This window comes from Pygocentrus nattereri, chromosome 12 (genome assembly GCF_015220715.1).
Source record: "Pygocentrus nattereri isolate fPygNat1 chromosome 12, fPygNat1.pri, whole genome shotgun sequence".
In the NCBI taxonomy this organism is placed as follows: domain Eukaryota; kingdom Metazoa; phylum Chordata; class Actinopteri; order Characiformes; family Serrasalmidae; genus Pygocentrus; species Pygocentrus nattereri.
Window position 1 is genome coordinate 3,230,485 of NC_051222.1, and position 13,677 is coordinate 3,244,161.

Genomic DNA, 13,677 nt, shown 5'->3' on the forward strand with positions numbered 1-13,677 from the left:
TTACAAAAAAGGGAGAAAATAAAACACAGAGACTTGGCAACGGACTGAGCTATCCTATTTGAGGTATTGTTTGGTTCAAGGTTGTTGGTGTGAGCCTGATTGTTTAATTTTTTGAGGTTTAATTGGATTGAAATTTCGTAGGAGGTATTGGTATTGTTACTACTTGGCACTTATTGATGGGCTTTTGATTCTTCTGAGGTTGGCAAGTTCTGTAGTGTGAAAGTGGTACACAAATAGAGGGGTTAAGTAGTTTTAAAATAAGTTTAAGTAATATACTCTGAACAACTAAGTTTTAAATTAGAAGGAGTATAAGGGGGCTGTTACAATGTCAAAACAGGTTACTCAAGTTTCAAAGGTAATTACTCCTGTTGATGTGGTACAGAAAAACAATCCGTTAATTAAAGGTATAACAAAGATATCAGAGAAATGGAATAAGCGTTGGCCTGAGGCATGTCCAACCAAGCGAAAAGACGCTCAGTCGGTGGCTAAGTTTCTGTGTAGGGAAGTCATAAGTAGATGGGGACTTCCAGATCGAATATCTTCGGATAATGGACGAGAGTTTGTGGATGGGACAATGAAACTGATTTTGCAAAAACTAGGAATCAAGCAGCGGTTTGGTGCAGTCTATCATCCGCAAAGTCAGGGAATTTGTGAAAGAATGAATGGAGTTCTGAAAAACCGTATTATTAAGATCTGTCAGCATACGGGATTGAATTGGGTAGCGGCGCTTCCGTTGGCGCTAATGGTATGCCGATCAAGTGAGTTGCGTGATTTGCATATGACACCTCATGAGTTGCTTACGGGAAGGCGGATGCCAATGTCTTGTTTACGTACAAGTGGGAAAGGTCCAAGCTTATCTCTTTTAGAAGATGAGATGCGAGCATATGTTACATATATGGAGACCTTGCATAAAAAAATATCTGCGTATGTCTCTGATAGGCAAAAGAAAGAGGAGGTGCAGGAGAGACTTGATGAGCAAAAGAGGGACACAATACAACCGGGGGTCAAGGTGTTCGTGAAGGTGTTTAGAAGGAAGTGGTATAATGAACGACGTGAGGGACCGTTTGAAGTTGTTCGCAGTACAGGAACCGCAGTCCAGGTTAAAGGGTCTCCAACGTGGTATCATTTCTCACATTGTGCTAAAGCACCAAGCGATGAGTTGCCATGTTCGCAGAGTCATGATGAGGGTTCAAAACAGTCAGAAGAGAATGCAGAACGATGTGAAGAAGTCGAAATGCATAAAGATTTCTAGAGTCAAATTTCAGAAGGTGAGATTGTCCATGGGGTGGAAGATGTTGATGATGTTGTGTACATTTCTGATGATGCCAGAAGTGACTCTGCAGTTAATGGACAGGAAAGAAGGTTTGGTGACATTGACTTCCAATATGTCCCAGAACCAGCAGAACCTATTTCAGTGGAGTGTGAAGCGTCAAAGGCCACAAAGGGCAGTAACTCAGCTGCAGGAGCATCAGGGGGTTCAGGTAGAAGGAGGAGCCCAAGGCCAGTTCGGAAAAGAGTTAGACCCAAACGGTACGAGAATTGAGGGAGAAAAGATTTTAGATAATATAACTCTGCTAAATGAGTCATATTCAACTACAGAAGCTTCTCAGATAATTTTGACAACACCAGATCCTTTAAAGACGGTAGTTAGAGCTAAAATAGGAAGAGGGGTTCATCTTCCCTGTCGATGTGAGAGATTTAATGTTGGAGGTAATAACCCTCCTCAGTGGAGAAATAGTCGTGGTGAAGATGTGCTGTTAGAGGGACCTGAAGTTGATGCAGTTCCTCATGATCAGAGGAAGTATCTTTTATATAATGCCATGAGGTGGTTCAAAGTTAAGAATGATTGTTCGCTTTTTGTGCGTAATGTCACATGGGAAGATCAGGGAGAATATACATGTACTTATTTCAAGCAACATTTTAAGTTTGTGCCATCTAGTAAGGGGTGGAGAGAAGGCCACATAACTCGTAAGGTGGTAGTTGTGTTAAAAGATGTGAGTCCTACTGGAGTACTTACAGCAACTACTCCGAGGGTGAATAATACACAGATGAGGGTCACTACTTTAGCTCAGGAAATAACTAAGAGTGTTAATACATCAATACAGGCTACTACTTTAGCTATGTCTCTGAAGGGGTTGCATGTTACTACAGCAATGGTGACAGCCTCTAATATTGTCACTTCAGGAAACATTACAAGTGAAGTTAGGACAAGGCTAATTTTGGCTAATGAAACAGAGACAACATCTTTGTTGCCTATGAACTCTGTAAATGTGACACAGACATTTGATATGACATCATTAAAATTTAAAGAGGGGGTAAATGTAACTCAGAAGTCTATGCTAAAGATAGAGTCTAGTGTGAAGACTAGTAATGAGACTTTTGAAATCAGAGAACCAATGGTGGATGATGAGTTTTTTGATGCTGATTGGATATCAGAAGGTATGATTGACCATTATCATGCATTACAGAAGAGAGAAGCTAAGTGGAAAGCATATGGATTTGATTCCTCAGCAATGAAAATAGCAGACCCATTTGCGGGGAGAAATTTATGGTTTCAGCAGTTGACTCATTTTGTGAGATCAGTGAGTAAAGTGGATGGTCCATGTGTAGTGAAGATTCCAGCACCAGGTTCATGGTCTTTAATTTTAGAAGCGGTGCCAGAACCATTAGCTATCAAATGTCAATATTATGTAGTATCGTGGATGTTATACCATCAACACTCGCCACAAAATAGATGGATGGCTATATCATCGAATTTGTTTAGACCCCAGTTAGAATGTGCTTGGTTAAGTAATTTGCCATACATAAATTTACTTGATCAGCATGAGGATGTGACGACGGCGATTCCTGAGGCAATAGAGGTGAAACCAGTACAGGCTGACAAGTGTTTTTGCTCAAATAACACTCGTGGAGGTCCAGGGGTGTTTATGGGAATATCAGAGTGTAAGACTTATATGATGACTTTGGGTGATCGTACAAAGTATCCTTGGGAAAACTTACATGAAGTGGTTTTTCATTTACCAAAGCGAAAGTCGAGTGTAACTTTAATGGTAACTAATCAAATTTCACCAGGAAATGTAACTATTGGGAATTTTAAGGACATTTGGTGGGTTTGTGATGATAAAGCTTATATATTTTGCCATATGGATGGACAGGTTGTTGTTATATGGCAACGTTAAAGCTACCGTATGAAGTTTTTACTGTAGGGATAGGACAAGCTCCTCGTGAGAACTCATCAAGTGGTCGTTTGGGAAATAGGAGGAAAAGAGAAATGGCAAAATTTCATAACTTGGAAGCCTATCATTGGAGAACAAATCTTGGAGAGAAGTGGGGAATTGGAATATTTCCATGGTATGGTGTGACGTTTTTGGATGATCATATTGATAATATTACTTATACATTACAAGGTTTTGCAAATGAGACAATAAAAGGTTTTGAATATTTGTCTAATACTCAAAAGAGTCATAGATTGACATTGTTGAAACATGATATGGCGCTTGATTACATTTTAGCTAAACAAGGAGGTCTTTGTGTGGCTTTGAATTTGACAGGAGACGACTGTTATACTTTAATTTCTGATAGCACTGATAACATAACTAATGTTATAGATGCATTGAAACATATAAGAGATGCATTTGGTGTTCCTATTCACGACATCATTGACACCACGATGCTGTGATGGACTGTCCAGAGTCAAGGAGGAGCTTCAGTGTGACATATTTTTATGTTTATATATACCTGTACAAGTATTTGTTTGTGTTCCATTATGTTATAATTGGTGATATTCTGTTTATTGTACCTGTTTGAAGAATGATGTTTCTGTAATGGGGTAAGTACTTTGGGACCACAGATGTTTTTTTTCTTTTTTCGATGGCTAGGGATATGGTTGTTAGGCAGGGATAGGTCTGCTGGAAAGTCCGATGGGTCGACCAGCTGGAAGGTGGACATTTTTTTTATTTTATTTTCTGAGGTTTCAAATGTATTTGCTAATTACATTTTAAGTGATTTGTTATCATCCTTTTAAGATTGACATGGAGTACAATAGGTGGTTGCTCAGGGCAGGAGGACCGCGAGAGACTTTTTCCTGTCTAGATTGTTTGATGGACATTTAAGACAGAAAGCTGCCTGACAGGTTTTTCGTTCTCGCACTCCATGTACTTAAAGTATGCAAGTAAGGGCCCTTCCTTGGTTTTTGGAGACGTAAATGTCCCAAAAAAGGGGGGAACACATGTGTGTATGTGTCAGAGAAACAATTGGCTCTTCACTCCAAGCTGGTTTGCGAAGGCTTGTCTGTGACTTCGACCTCTCAATGCTAATAAACATCTTTATATGCAAGAGACGAGTGTCACCGAAGAGTTTGTTCCTACACCTTTACAGCATCGCAACTAAAGAAAGCACACACTCTAATGTGACTGAATGTGCCCCAACTGGTTCTGAGCAAAAGGAAGTTCCAGCTAGTTTATCATTCAGTCTGAACTCCAGTAGAGGAGCTGAGTGTGTGATATAATAAGCTGGTGGACTGTGAGAAACTACAGATGATATTATCATATATGAGCTGATGAGTGTCTCTGCTGTAGGACTGGAGATCCTGATAAAGACGGAGCTGAACTTTTCTAACTGAAGACTCTGAAAGACTCTGAGCTCTGACCTCAGAAGCAGGTGACTCTGCTCTCGGCTTTAGTGGGTATTTTTACTGATTTACTGCTTGTTTTTGACTTTTGGTGTGAAACAGACTCTCAGACTGAACTGAGGTTAGAGAGAGGAAGTTTTCAGTTCAGTGAGTTGTGGTTATTTGCTGAAATGTCTACATAGGAAAATGAACAATTCTGCTGTTTCCAGTTCTGATTATTACTTTCTGTTGGGTTGTTTATGTAATGATTCACGGTGTGTTTCTTTGCACTGTGTATATTTTTCTTTAGCCTCAGATCTGTGTTCTATATATATTTATCATTTTATAAGGTTTGAGGGGTATAAGACCGCGTCCAAACGGTCATCTGTGTTCATTTAACATGAACTAAAGAAAACGGCGTTATTATCAGAGGCCAAACACGAAACCTGCTGAGATCCACTCTCACAGCTGGACTCCAGCCTGAGGCAGCATTAGCTGAGCTAGCTGATCCGAGATAAATAGGTACCGTGTTTACGGGTTTCTTCTTTCTTTCATGATGATTCATATAAGGGATGAAATACAGGTGCAACTTAAAGCATTTGAGTAATTCAGATGGGCCTCGAATTTTTTTATTTTTTCTTCTTTGGTGAGTTCCCTTCCACTACCTGAGCCTGCCCAGACTGATCTTAATTCTTGGGAAATTTGATTTGTTTTCTGTGTGAGCTGTCTGTATTAAGCCCAATCAAATCATACATTCTCTGCCAAGCTCCGCCTTGTTTTCTAAGCCCTGCATTCAGTGCACAGCAACTTTTGCTATCCACCATTGTCTCAAACCTTCAGCTTGTTCACCATGCCAGTGTTTGAATTTGAAGCTCCAGTCTGGTAAACTGGGGATGTTAAACTGGGGATCCTAACTATTTGTACTTGTCCAAACCTGAAAAAATGTATTAGTTTTTCTGTGAATTTTGTAAGTATAGTGCTATATTACTACAAAGGCCAACATGGGCCTTGTGAAAATGTTAAAGCAAACATCTGACATTATGTCAGTGCATTAAGGTACGACATGAATGGGTCATTAATATTTTTTATTCCTGCTGTGGCAGTATGCTTTAGCCTACAGTGATTAAGTTTAGTTTTTAAAGTTTGTGTTGTCTGATTTTATCTCAGTAATTTTATCTCGTCTTCATTGGGCAAACATGACTGTAGTAAGTGGACACATACTTTATAGTGAAGGGTGCTGCAGTGCTGGTTGTTTATGTGAATCCTGTATCCTTCCAGTTAATTGCTGTTGTTTTGTATTAACATAGAGCAGAAGTGTTGGATTAGGTAGGGTGATGACTGTGTGGCTGGAATAGGCTAGGAATGAGACATAAGAAAACTACATGTACTAAGTTGGCCTACCCACTTTTTCACAGACCTACCAATTTATGTCTACTTAAGGCACTGGATCAAACAATAGGCCATAGCATAGAACTCTTTGTGTTAGTGAGATGGAAACTGGTTTCCTAGTTAGTTTCTTATTCTGAGTTTTCAGTCCACCTTAAAATTGTATTTTTTTTGATAAATATATGTCTATTTTGAATTTGATGCCAGCAAACACATTGCAAAAAAGTTTGGAAGGGGCAATAAAAGGCTGGTAAAGTTGTGTAATGCTTTAGTTGATTGACAACTGTGGCACTAGATTAAAAACAGATAATTCTCTAGTGGAAATCACTACATGGGCTCAGAATGGGCTCAGTTCATCACTGCATCTACAAATGCAAGTTACAACTAAAATGCAAAGAAGAAACCAAACATAAACAGGCTCCAGGAACGCTGCCACCTTCTCTGGGCCCAAGCTCATTTAAAATGGACTGAGGTGAAATGGAAAAGTGTTCTGTGGTGAGAGAAATTAAGCTTCTATCTGCTGATCTAAGGTGGTCAACTCCCTGCATTGTTGGTTTGGCCCTTTGATTGCTGACCATATGGTCAGCAATATAACCCTCCAGGATGGCGAACATCAACACTCCTTGATGGTTGCCACCCTGGAGGGTTATATTGCTGACCATATGGTCAGCAATCAAAGGGCCAAACCAACAATGCAGGGAGTTGACCACCTTAGATCAGCAGATAGAAGCTTAATTTCTCTCAATTCCCCCTTTGATTCTCCTTAATGGAGAATCACAAAATTATGTTATGACTACAAGTCTTTATTAGTGCAGAAGTGCCAAAAACATATGGTGTCTTCAGGTAGAGCTGGTCTATGATGGATGCAGGTCAGGGAGCTTGGATGATTTGCTTCTGCATGATGGAACGTCAGGTCTTCTGTGGGCATGCGTGTGCAATCCCATGCATTTGAACCATAGATCATGGTTATGATCATGCACAGTGTTTGGATTTGTGATGTATTCATGTTGTCCTGGTGAACTTGACAGCGTCTGTTGCTTGGTAGGTCGTCCTCAAGGTCTCGTCCTTGTCTCCAATCAGCTGCGCAGATTTTCTTGAGATGCACGTTTCTTGAAGAGTCAACAAGGCATCTAGAAGTCCATGCAGTGTTCTGAGTGGATGGGGACACCGTCTCCGCTGTGTGGTTCTATAGAATACACAAAAGGAACATACGCAGTGAACTGTTCATCAGCAAAATCTGAAGATTTTCATTCAGTGATTGTCATGCAGCTCCCCAGTATCTGTCCCTCAGAAAAGGCTGTTATGGTGATACACAGTGTTGTGGAGTCTTCACCTCAAGGGTAACCCCCATGATAATAGAAATCATAGTTCTTCCTTGAGGCTCTGTACATCACCCACCTCCTCTTTTACTGGCCCTTAAACTCATTTTTGAGGAGCAGGCACAACCTTACAATGAGAAACATGAATCCGTGTTTTCTTTCCTTCACATTTCACTGCTGAGTTAGTAATCAAAAGAACCTGATATGGGCCATCCCATCTGGGTTCTAGAGATTGTCTGTCATGTTTCCTCACCATGACCCATTGACCTGGAATTATTGTATGGCCATCTTCAGCTGGTTTGCTCCAAGCGCTATTGACCTGACTCTGAGCTGCCTGTACTGCTTGTGATAGTGTTTGGCAATAATTAAGAAGTGCATCTGACAGTAAATGCACATCTGCTCTGCGGAGATCAATCACCCCTGGAACCAGCATTGGTCTACCTGTCACAACTTCATAAGGACTAAGCCCAACTGTTTTGTTGCTAGTTGCCCTTATACTGCAAAGTACCGCTGGCAAGGCTGCAGTCCATTTGACACCCTGACTGTGGAGTTTAGTCAGTCGTTCCTTGATGACACGGTTTACACGCTCTACCTGTCCTGAAGCTTGTGGTCTGTATGGACAGTGAAGTTTCCAGTTCACCTTCAGGAGTTTACAGACAGCCTGCACTACCTGTCCAGTGAAGTGAGTGCCTTGATCTGACTCAATTTGCTCAGGAAGACCCCACCTAGGAATAAAATCCTGCACTAACATTTTAGCAGTGTGTGCAGCAGTGCCCTTGGAAGTTGGATAACATTCAATCCAGCGAGAAAATTTATCCACTATGACCAAAACATCTTGTTTTCCCTCGCATTTAGGCAGTGTGATGTAATCTACCTGTAAATGGCGAAATGGACCTGGAGGCGCTACTGTCTTAGTAGCCGGACTGCGCATCTGAGGAACAACATTGACTTGGTTACAAGCAACACAATTTTGAACAACTGCTTTAGCCTGTTCCCTGAACTTAGGATTCCACCAGGAATGTGAAAACTGATTTACCATCTTTTCCACTCCAATGTGACCTAAAGAATGTATCTGTGTAGCTAAGTAAGGGAGTAGTGACTCAGGTGCAACTAATTTTCCCCCTTTGGTCCAGACACCATATGGAGCAATTTTTGCACCTGAGTCCAGCCATGTCCAGAGTTCCCAGTTTGGGGAATCGGACTGTAGCTTGTGAATAGAAGAAATGTCATTAGTATTACACTCTGTATTGTGAGGGATGCAATACTAGCTGGTGGTAAAAAACATGCCCTTTTAGCCGCTTCATCTGCAATTCTATTGCCTTGTGCTTCAAAAGAATTACCACCTGTGTGCGCTTTGACTTTCACGACAGCTAGATCTGCGGGTAACTTGACAGCTTCCAAAATACCATGTACTAAGTCAGCATTTTTAACTGGAGTGCCAGCAGCTGTGAAAAAACCTCTATGACTCCACAGATGTGCAAAGTCATGCACAACACCGAAGGTATATCTTGAATCAGTAAAAATTGTGGCACATTTACCTGATGCAAGTTTACATGCTTCAGTTAGGGCCACCAACTCAGCCTGCTGGGCTGAGTAGGAAGGAGGAAGACTACCACTGGCCAAAGTTTGAAGACTGTCAGTCACCGCCCATCCAGATCTACGCTGACCATCAGTGTAAGTTGAGGAACCATCAGTAAAAAGAATCAAATCTGGATTATCAAGAGGGACATCTTTAACAACAGGATGAGAACTGGATAATTCAATGTAATCATGATCACCCCCTTCCTCATAAGCATCAGTCAATGAGGACATCATAAAGGAGGAAGGGTTGTTCATTGGTGCGTTCTGAATCACCACATTAGGAGCTGTCAAAACAGCAAGCCAGTTGCCCCATCTAGAAGCTGTCACTGACAACACGCGGCCATTGTTGAGTAAGGCTGACACAGAATGAGGACATTTGACTGTGACTATTTGCTCTAGCGTCCGTGGCGCAAATGCTAACAGTGCCAGATATGTAGCCTGTACTGCTCTTAAACATGGACCCATACCATGAGCCACCGTGTCTAATTTAGCTGAATGATAAGCTACTGGACGCTGCATACCACCATGTTCCTGAGTCAGACAGGACGTCATAAAACCACAATCTTCATGCACAAAGACAGTGAAAGGCTTGTTTGAATCACAAAGGCCAAGAGCTGGTGCAGAAATCAAGGCTGATTTCAACTTTGCAAAAGCAGTGGTTGTGTTATCTGTGTGTACAAGAGGGTCATGTTGTCCAGGTTTACCTTTAAGCAGATCGTATAGTGGTTGTGAAATTGCAGCATAAGAATCTATCCAAGGTCTGCAGTAGTTGCAGAGGCCTAAGAAAGCTCGCAACTTGTGGTTGGCAACGACAGTGCATTAATTGCTGAGCTTCTAGCAGGCAAAATTCCTCTAGAACCCTGGGTAACCCATTGCCCCAAATATTGTACACCAGGACAACACAACTGAGCTTTGTCACGACTGGCCTTGTGTCCCTTGCTAACCAAAAATTCAAGAAGCGCCTTCAAGTCTTTGTCATGCGTTTCCTCAGTCTCACTACTCAACAAGACATCATCAACATACTGAATAACAACAGAGGACTGCAAAATGTGCTCAGCCTGGGAGAGGTGTTTTCTGAGTGCTTGATGGTAAATAGTTGGACTGTTATGAAAACCCTGAGGCAGCCGTGTCCATTGGTATTGCACATCCCCCACAGTGAAAGCAAGCCAAGGCTGGCTTTGTGATGCTAATGGAACAGACCAAAAACCATTAGCCATATCAACCACAGAAAAAACACTGTGTGTTGTAGGGATACCATCAAAGATGGTGGATGGGTCAGCCACCAATGGAGTTAGCTTGTCAATATGCTGATTAGCTACCCTATAATCTACTTTTAGCCGCCAAGTTCCATTAGCTTTGCGAACTGGCCATACAGGACTGTTGGATACACTGTGTGTTTTGACCAAGATACCTCTTTTCTCAAGCTGATCTATGATTGGTCTAATACCCTGCAAGGCCTCTTTGTTGATAGGATACTGTTTAGTACAAGGAGGTTGACGACCAGTGAGAACAACTGGTTCCATTTCTAAAAGGCCACAGTCATCCTTATCATCTGACCAAATAGGGTGATTAGCCAAATCAGATTGTTTCAAAGAGGCAATGTTCCAAACACACGAATCAGCATTAATAGACAAAGAACAGTTCAATTTTCTCAGAAAATCCATCCCAAGAATATTCTCAACCTTTCCCACCCAAAATTGCCATGAAATGGTTTTAGGTCCTAGATTAACATCTATGGGTGTAGATAAAGTTAAGGATATTCCGGCATTACCCAGTCCCTCAGCAGTGATGTGTCTGTCTGTTAATGATACTCCTAAAGATGCACAAACAATATCAGAAAGTGTAGTAACCTGAGCCCCTGTGTCTACAAGAAATGAAAAATCCTGTCCCCTAATTTGTACATCAGCAAAAAGGCGATTCTCTAAAACTCTACTGATGGCACACAGATGGGCAGAAGCGGCTGGGCAAATTAGTTTAAAGCCAGGGCAGACGGAGACGTTGACATCTCTGTATATCCCTGCACTGCCTTAATTAACATAGAGAATTGGTCATGTGAAAGACCCTGGAAAGACTTCCCTATTGTATCATCCTGCGGAAATCCCTCAGAGGATCTTCCAGCAGTGTTTTCCCTCATCTTTGGATACCTTCTAGAATTGTCTGCCTGTTTCTTATGACAATCCCTTGCAAAATGACCAGTTCTATGACAATAATGGCACTCATTTTTCTGGTTAGTGACCCTGTGATTGGGACTTGAGTTGAAGCCTTTGTCTGTTAGGACATGTACAGATGCTGAAACATGGCTTGGCTCCAGGTCAAGATCCAATCTGTCCAGTTCACTTTTAAGCTCACCCCATTTAACCTTACGCCAGTTTGGAACAGCTGTCACTAGAGCCTGTCTAAGGTCTGGTCGCAGTGAGTCAACCAGTTGTCCAAAGTGTGGACCCTCAGTGGTGCAATCAATACTATCGTTGTTGTAAGTATCAATGCCACAATGACGAAGAAAAACTCTTTCAAACCGGTCACAATATTCTGCAGCTGATTCTACTTTTCTCTGTTTACAGTTACTTATCTGCCCCCAATCAGTGGTCTTACGACATTTGTGGCTAATCCACTCTTTGAAAGCTTCCCACCCTTTATTAATGTCTTGGCCATTATCACCCAAACCATATAACACTTTATTGGCAAGCTTCCTGCTATCAGTAATGTTAAGAACCTGGCTTGCTATTGCTACAGCGTCATTAGGATGCAATGAATAAAGGTTTTTCTTTTTCTCAATAAGGTCAATGAAGTCAAGGCCCATTACCCTTGGATGTTTAAATTCCTTGGACAGTCTATCCAATGTGGCGGCATCCAAAGGAATGTGGCCAATCTGTACCCTTGTTTCCTTGACTTCACCACCCCTATTGAGGACCTCAGCAGATCTGATTGTTACAGGTCTCATTTGAAATACTTTACTCTGAGTAGATTCAGAATCTTCATCAGAGAGTGAGCAGAATGCGTCCATGTCTGGGTACAGCCCATGCAACATTGGAGGATTTTCAGCCTCTGTGTAGCATGGCTGACCTGGTTGACCGTGGTGCTTAGGTTTGCAGTTAGCATGTAACTGTTCAACCTCAGTCAGTGATTGTTGAAGTTTTTTGCATGTTCTTTGGGCATTCAGTGAAGCTGTTTTGTGCTTTTTACTTTCAGTAGTCAACTCTAGGATCTTCCCTTCAGCCTCTGCTAACTTATCCTCCATATGCCTAAGTTTATACCCCCAGTATTGTTCCAGCACAAAAAGACATTCCTTCACAGAATCATGCTTAATCCCATAGCCCAAAGCTGTTTTGCATTCTGTAGGAGACCACAATCTATCAGTAGGAAAACCTTTGGAAGAAAAGTACTCTGACCTTTTTTTCTTATTAACATGTTTTTTGACTATGTTCTCCATTACCATTTCAAATTCAGAGTCAGTCCACTGCGGCATTTCAGTCCCACCCCTAACTAGTGTGCTCTTTTTATAGTTAAGAGGTTTCCAGGAATCTTTAACATTTTTCTGAGCATTTTGGCCTTTGGAAATCATGGTGAGGTGACTAGTGACGAGACAATCAACTAAACAAACAAACAAACAAACAAACAAGTATACTTCCCTTGAAACAAAGGGTATAACAGCCACAAAAAACACTAGGTTTCTTTATCAGTGACAACAGGTAAAACTTCCCTTGAAACAAAGGGTATAACAGCCACAAAAAACACTAGGTTTCTTTATCAGTGACAACAGGTAAAACTTCCCTTGAAACAAAGGGTATAACAGCCACAAAAAACACTAGGTTTCTTTATCAGTGACAACCGGTAAAACTTCCCTTGAAACAAAGGGTATAACAGCCACAAAAAACACTAGGTTTCTTTATCAGTGACAAATAAACTTCCCTTGAAACAAAGGGTATAACAGCCACAAAAAACACTAGGTTTCTTTATCAGTGACAACCGGTAAAACTTTACTGACTTCTCCGTGTTATAAAACCAGAATTTCTCTTTGGTTCGAAATGACGTTTACTCACCAAGCAGGTTTAAGTATGCCATCTGGGTCACGGCACCAAGTTGTTAGAAATTCAGCTTTCAGGAATCAGAAGTCAGGAGACCTTCAGCGTAGACTTGATTTTATTGACACACAGGAAATGTGGGCACAGCTTAGTGGATTGCAGTCAGTCTATCACAGCCAGTCTGACTAGGGATATATTAGGAGAACCTTATAAACACTGGAAGTTGTGGGAGGAGGATAAAGGTGTGGAAAAGGAGTTTTAGGGGGGGTAAGCAAGGGGGATGAGGGTGATAAGAAGAGGGGGGTTAAGCAAGGGAATGAGAGGGGGATGAGGGTGATAGGAAGAGGGGGTTAAACAGGGGGATGGTGATTACCCTATCAAAAGGACAGAGGTGCCGACTCCCTGCAAGGATGGCGAACATCAACACTCCTTGATGGTTGCCACCCTGGAGGGTTATATTGCTGACCATATGGTCAGCAATCAAAGGGCCAAACCAACAATGCAGGGAGTTGACCACCTTAGATCAGCAGATAGAAGCTTAATTTCTCTCAGTGGTCCATTTGAATTTCTTCAGAAATCATTGACAAATTGTCCTCAGGGATAAAGACCACTCAGCTCAGTACAGTCATCACATTAATCCTGACTGCCTTTTCAAACTACTGACAAGAAAACATTGTTGAACTCATTGAAGCCCCACTCTGAGATCAGTGCAGCAGTCAGGCTGGTTTTCAGTAGTGCTGCAGCAGATTTTTAGAGCTTT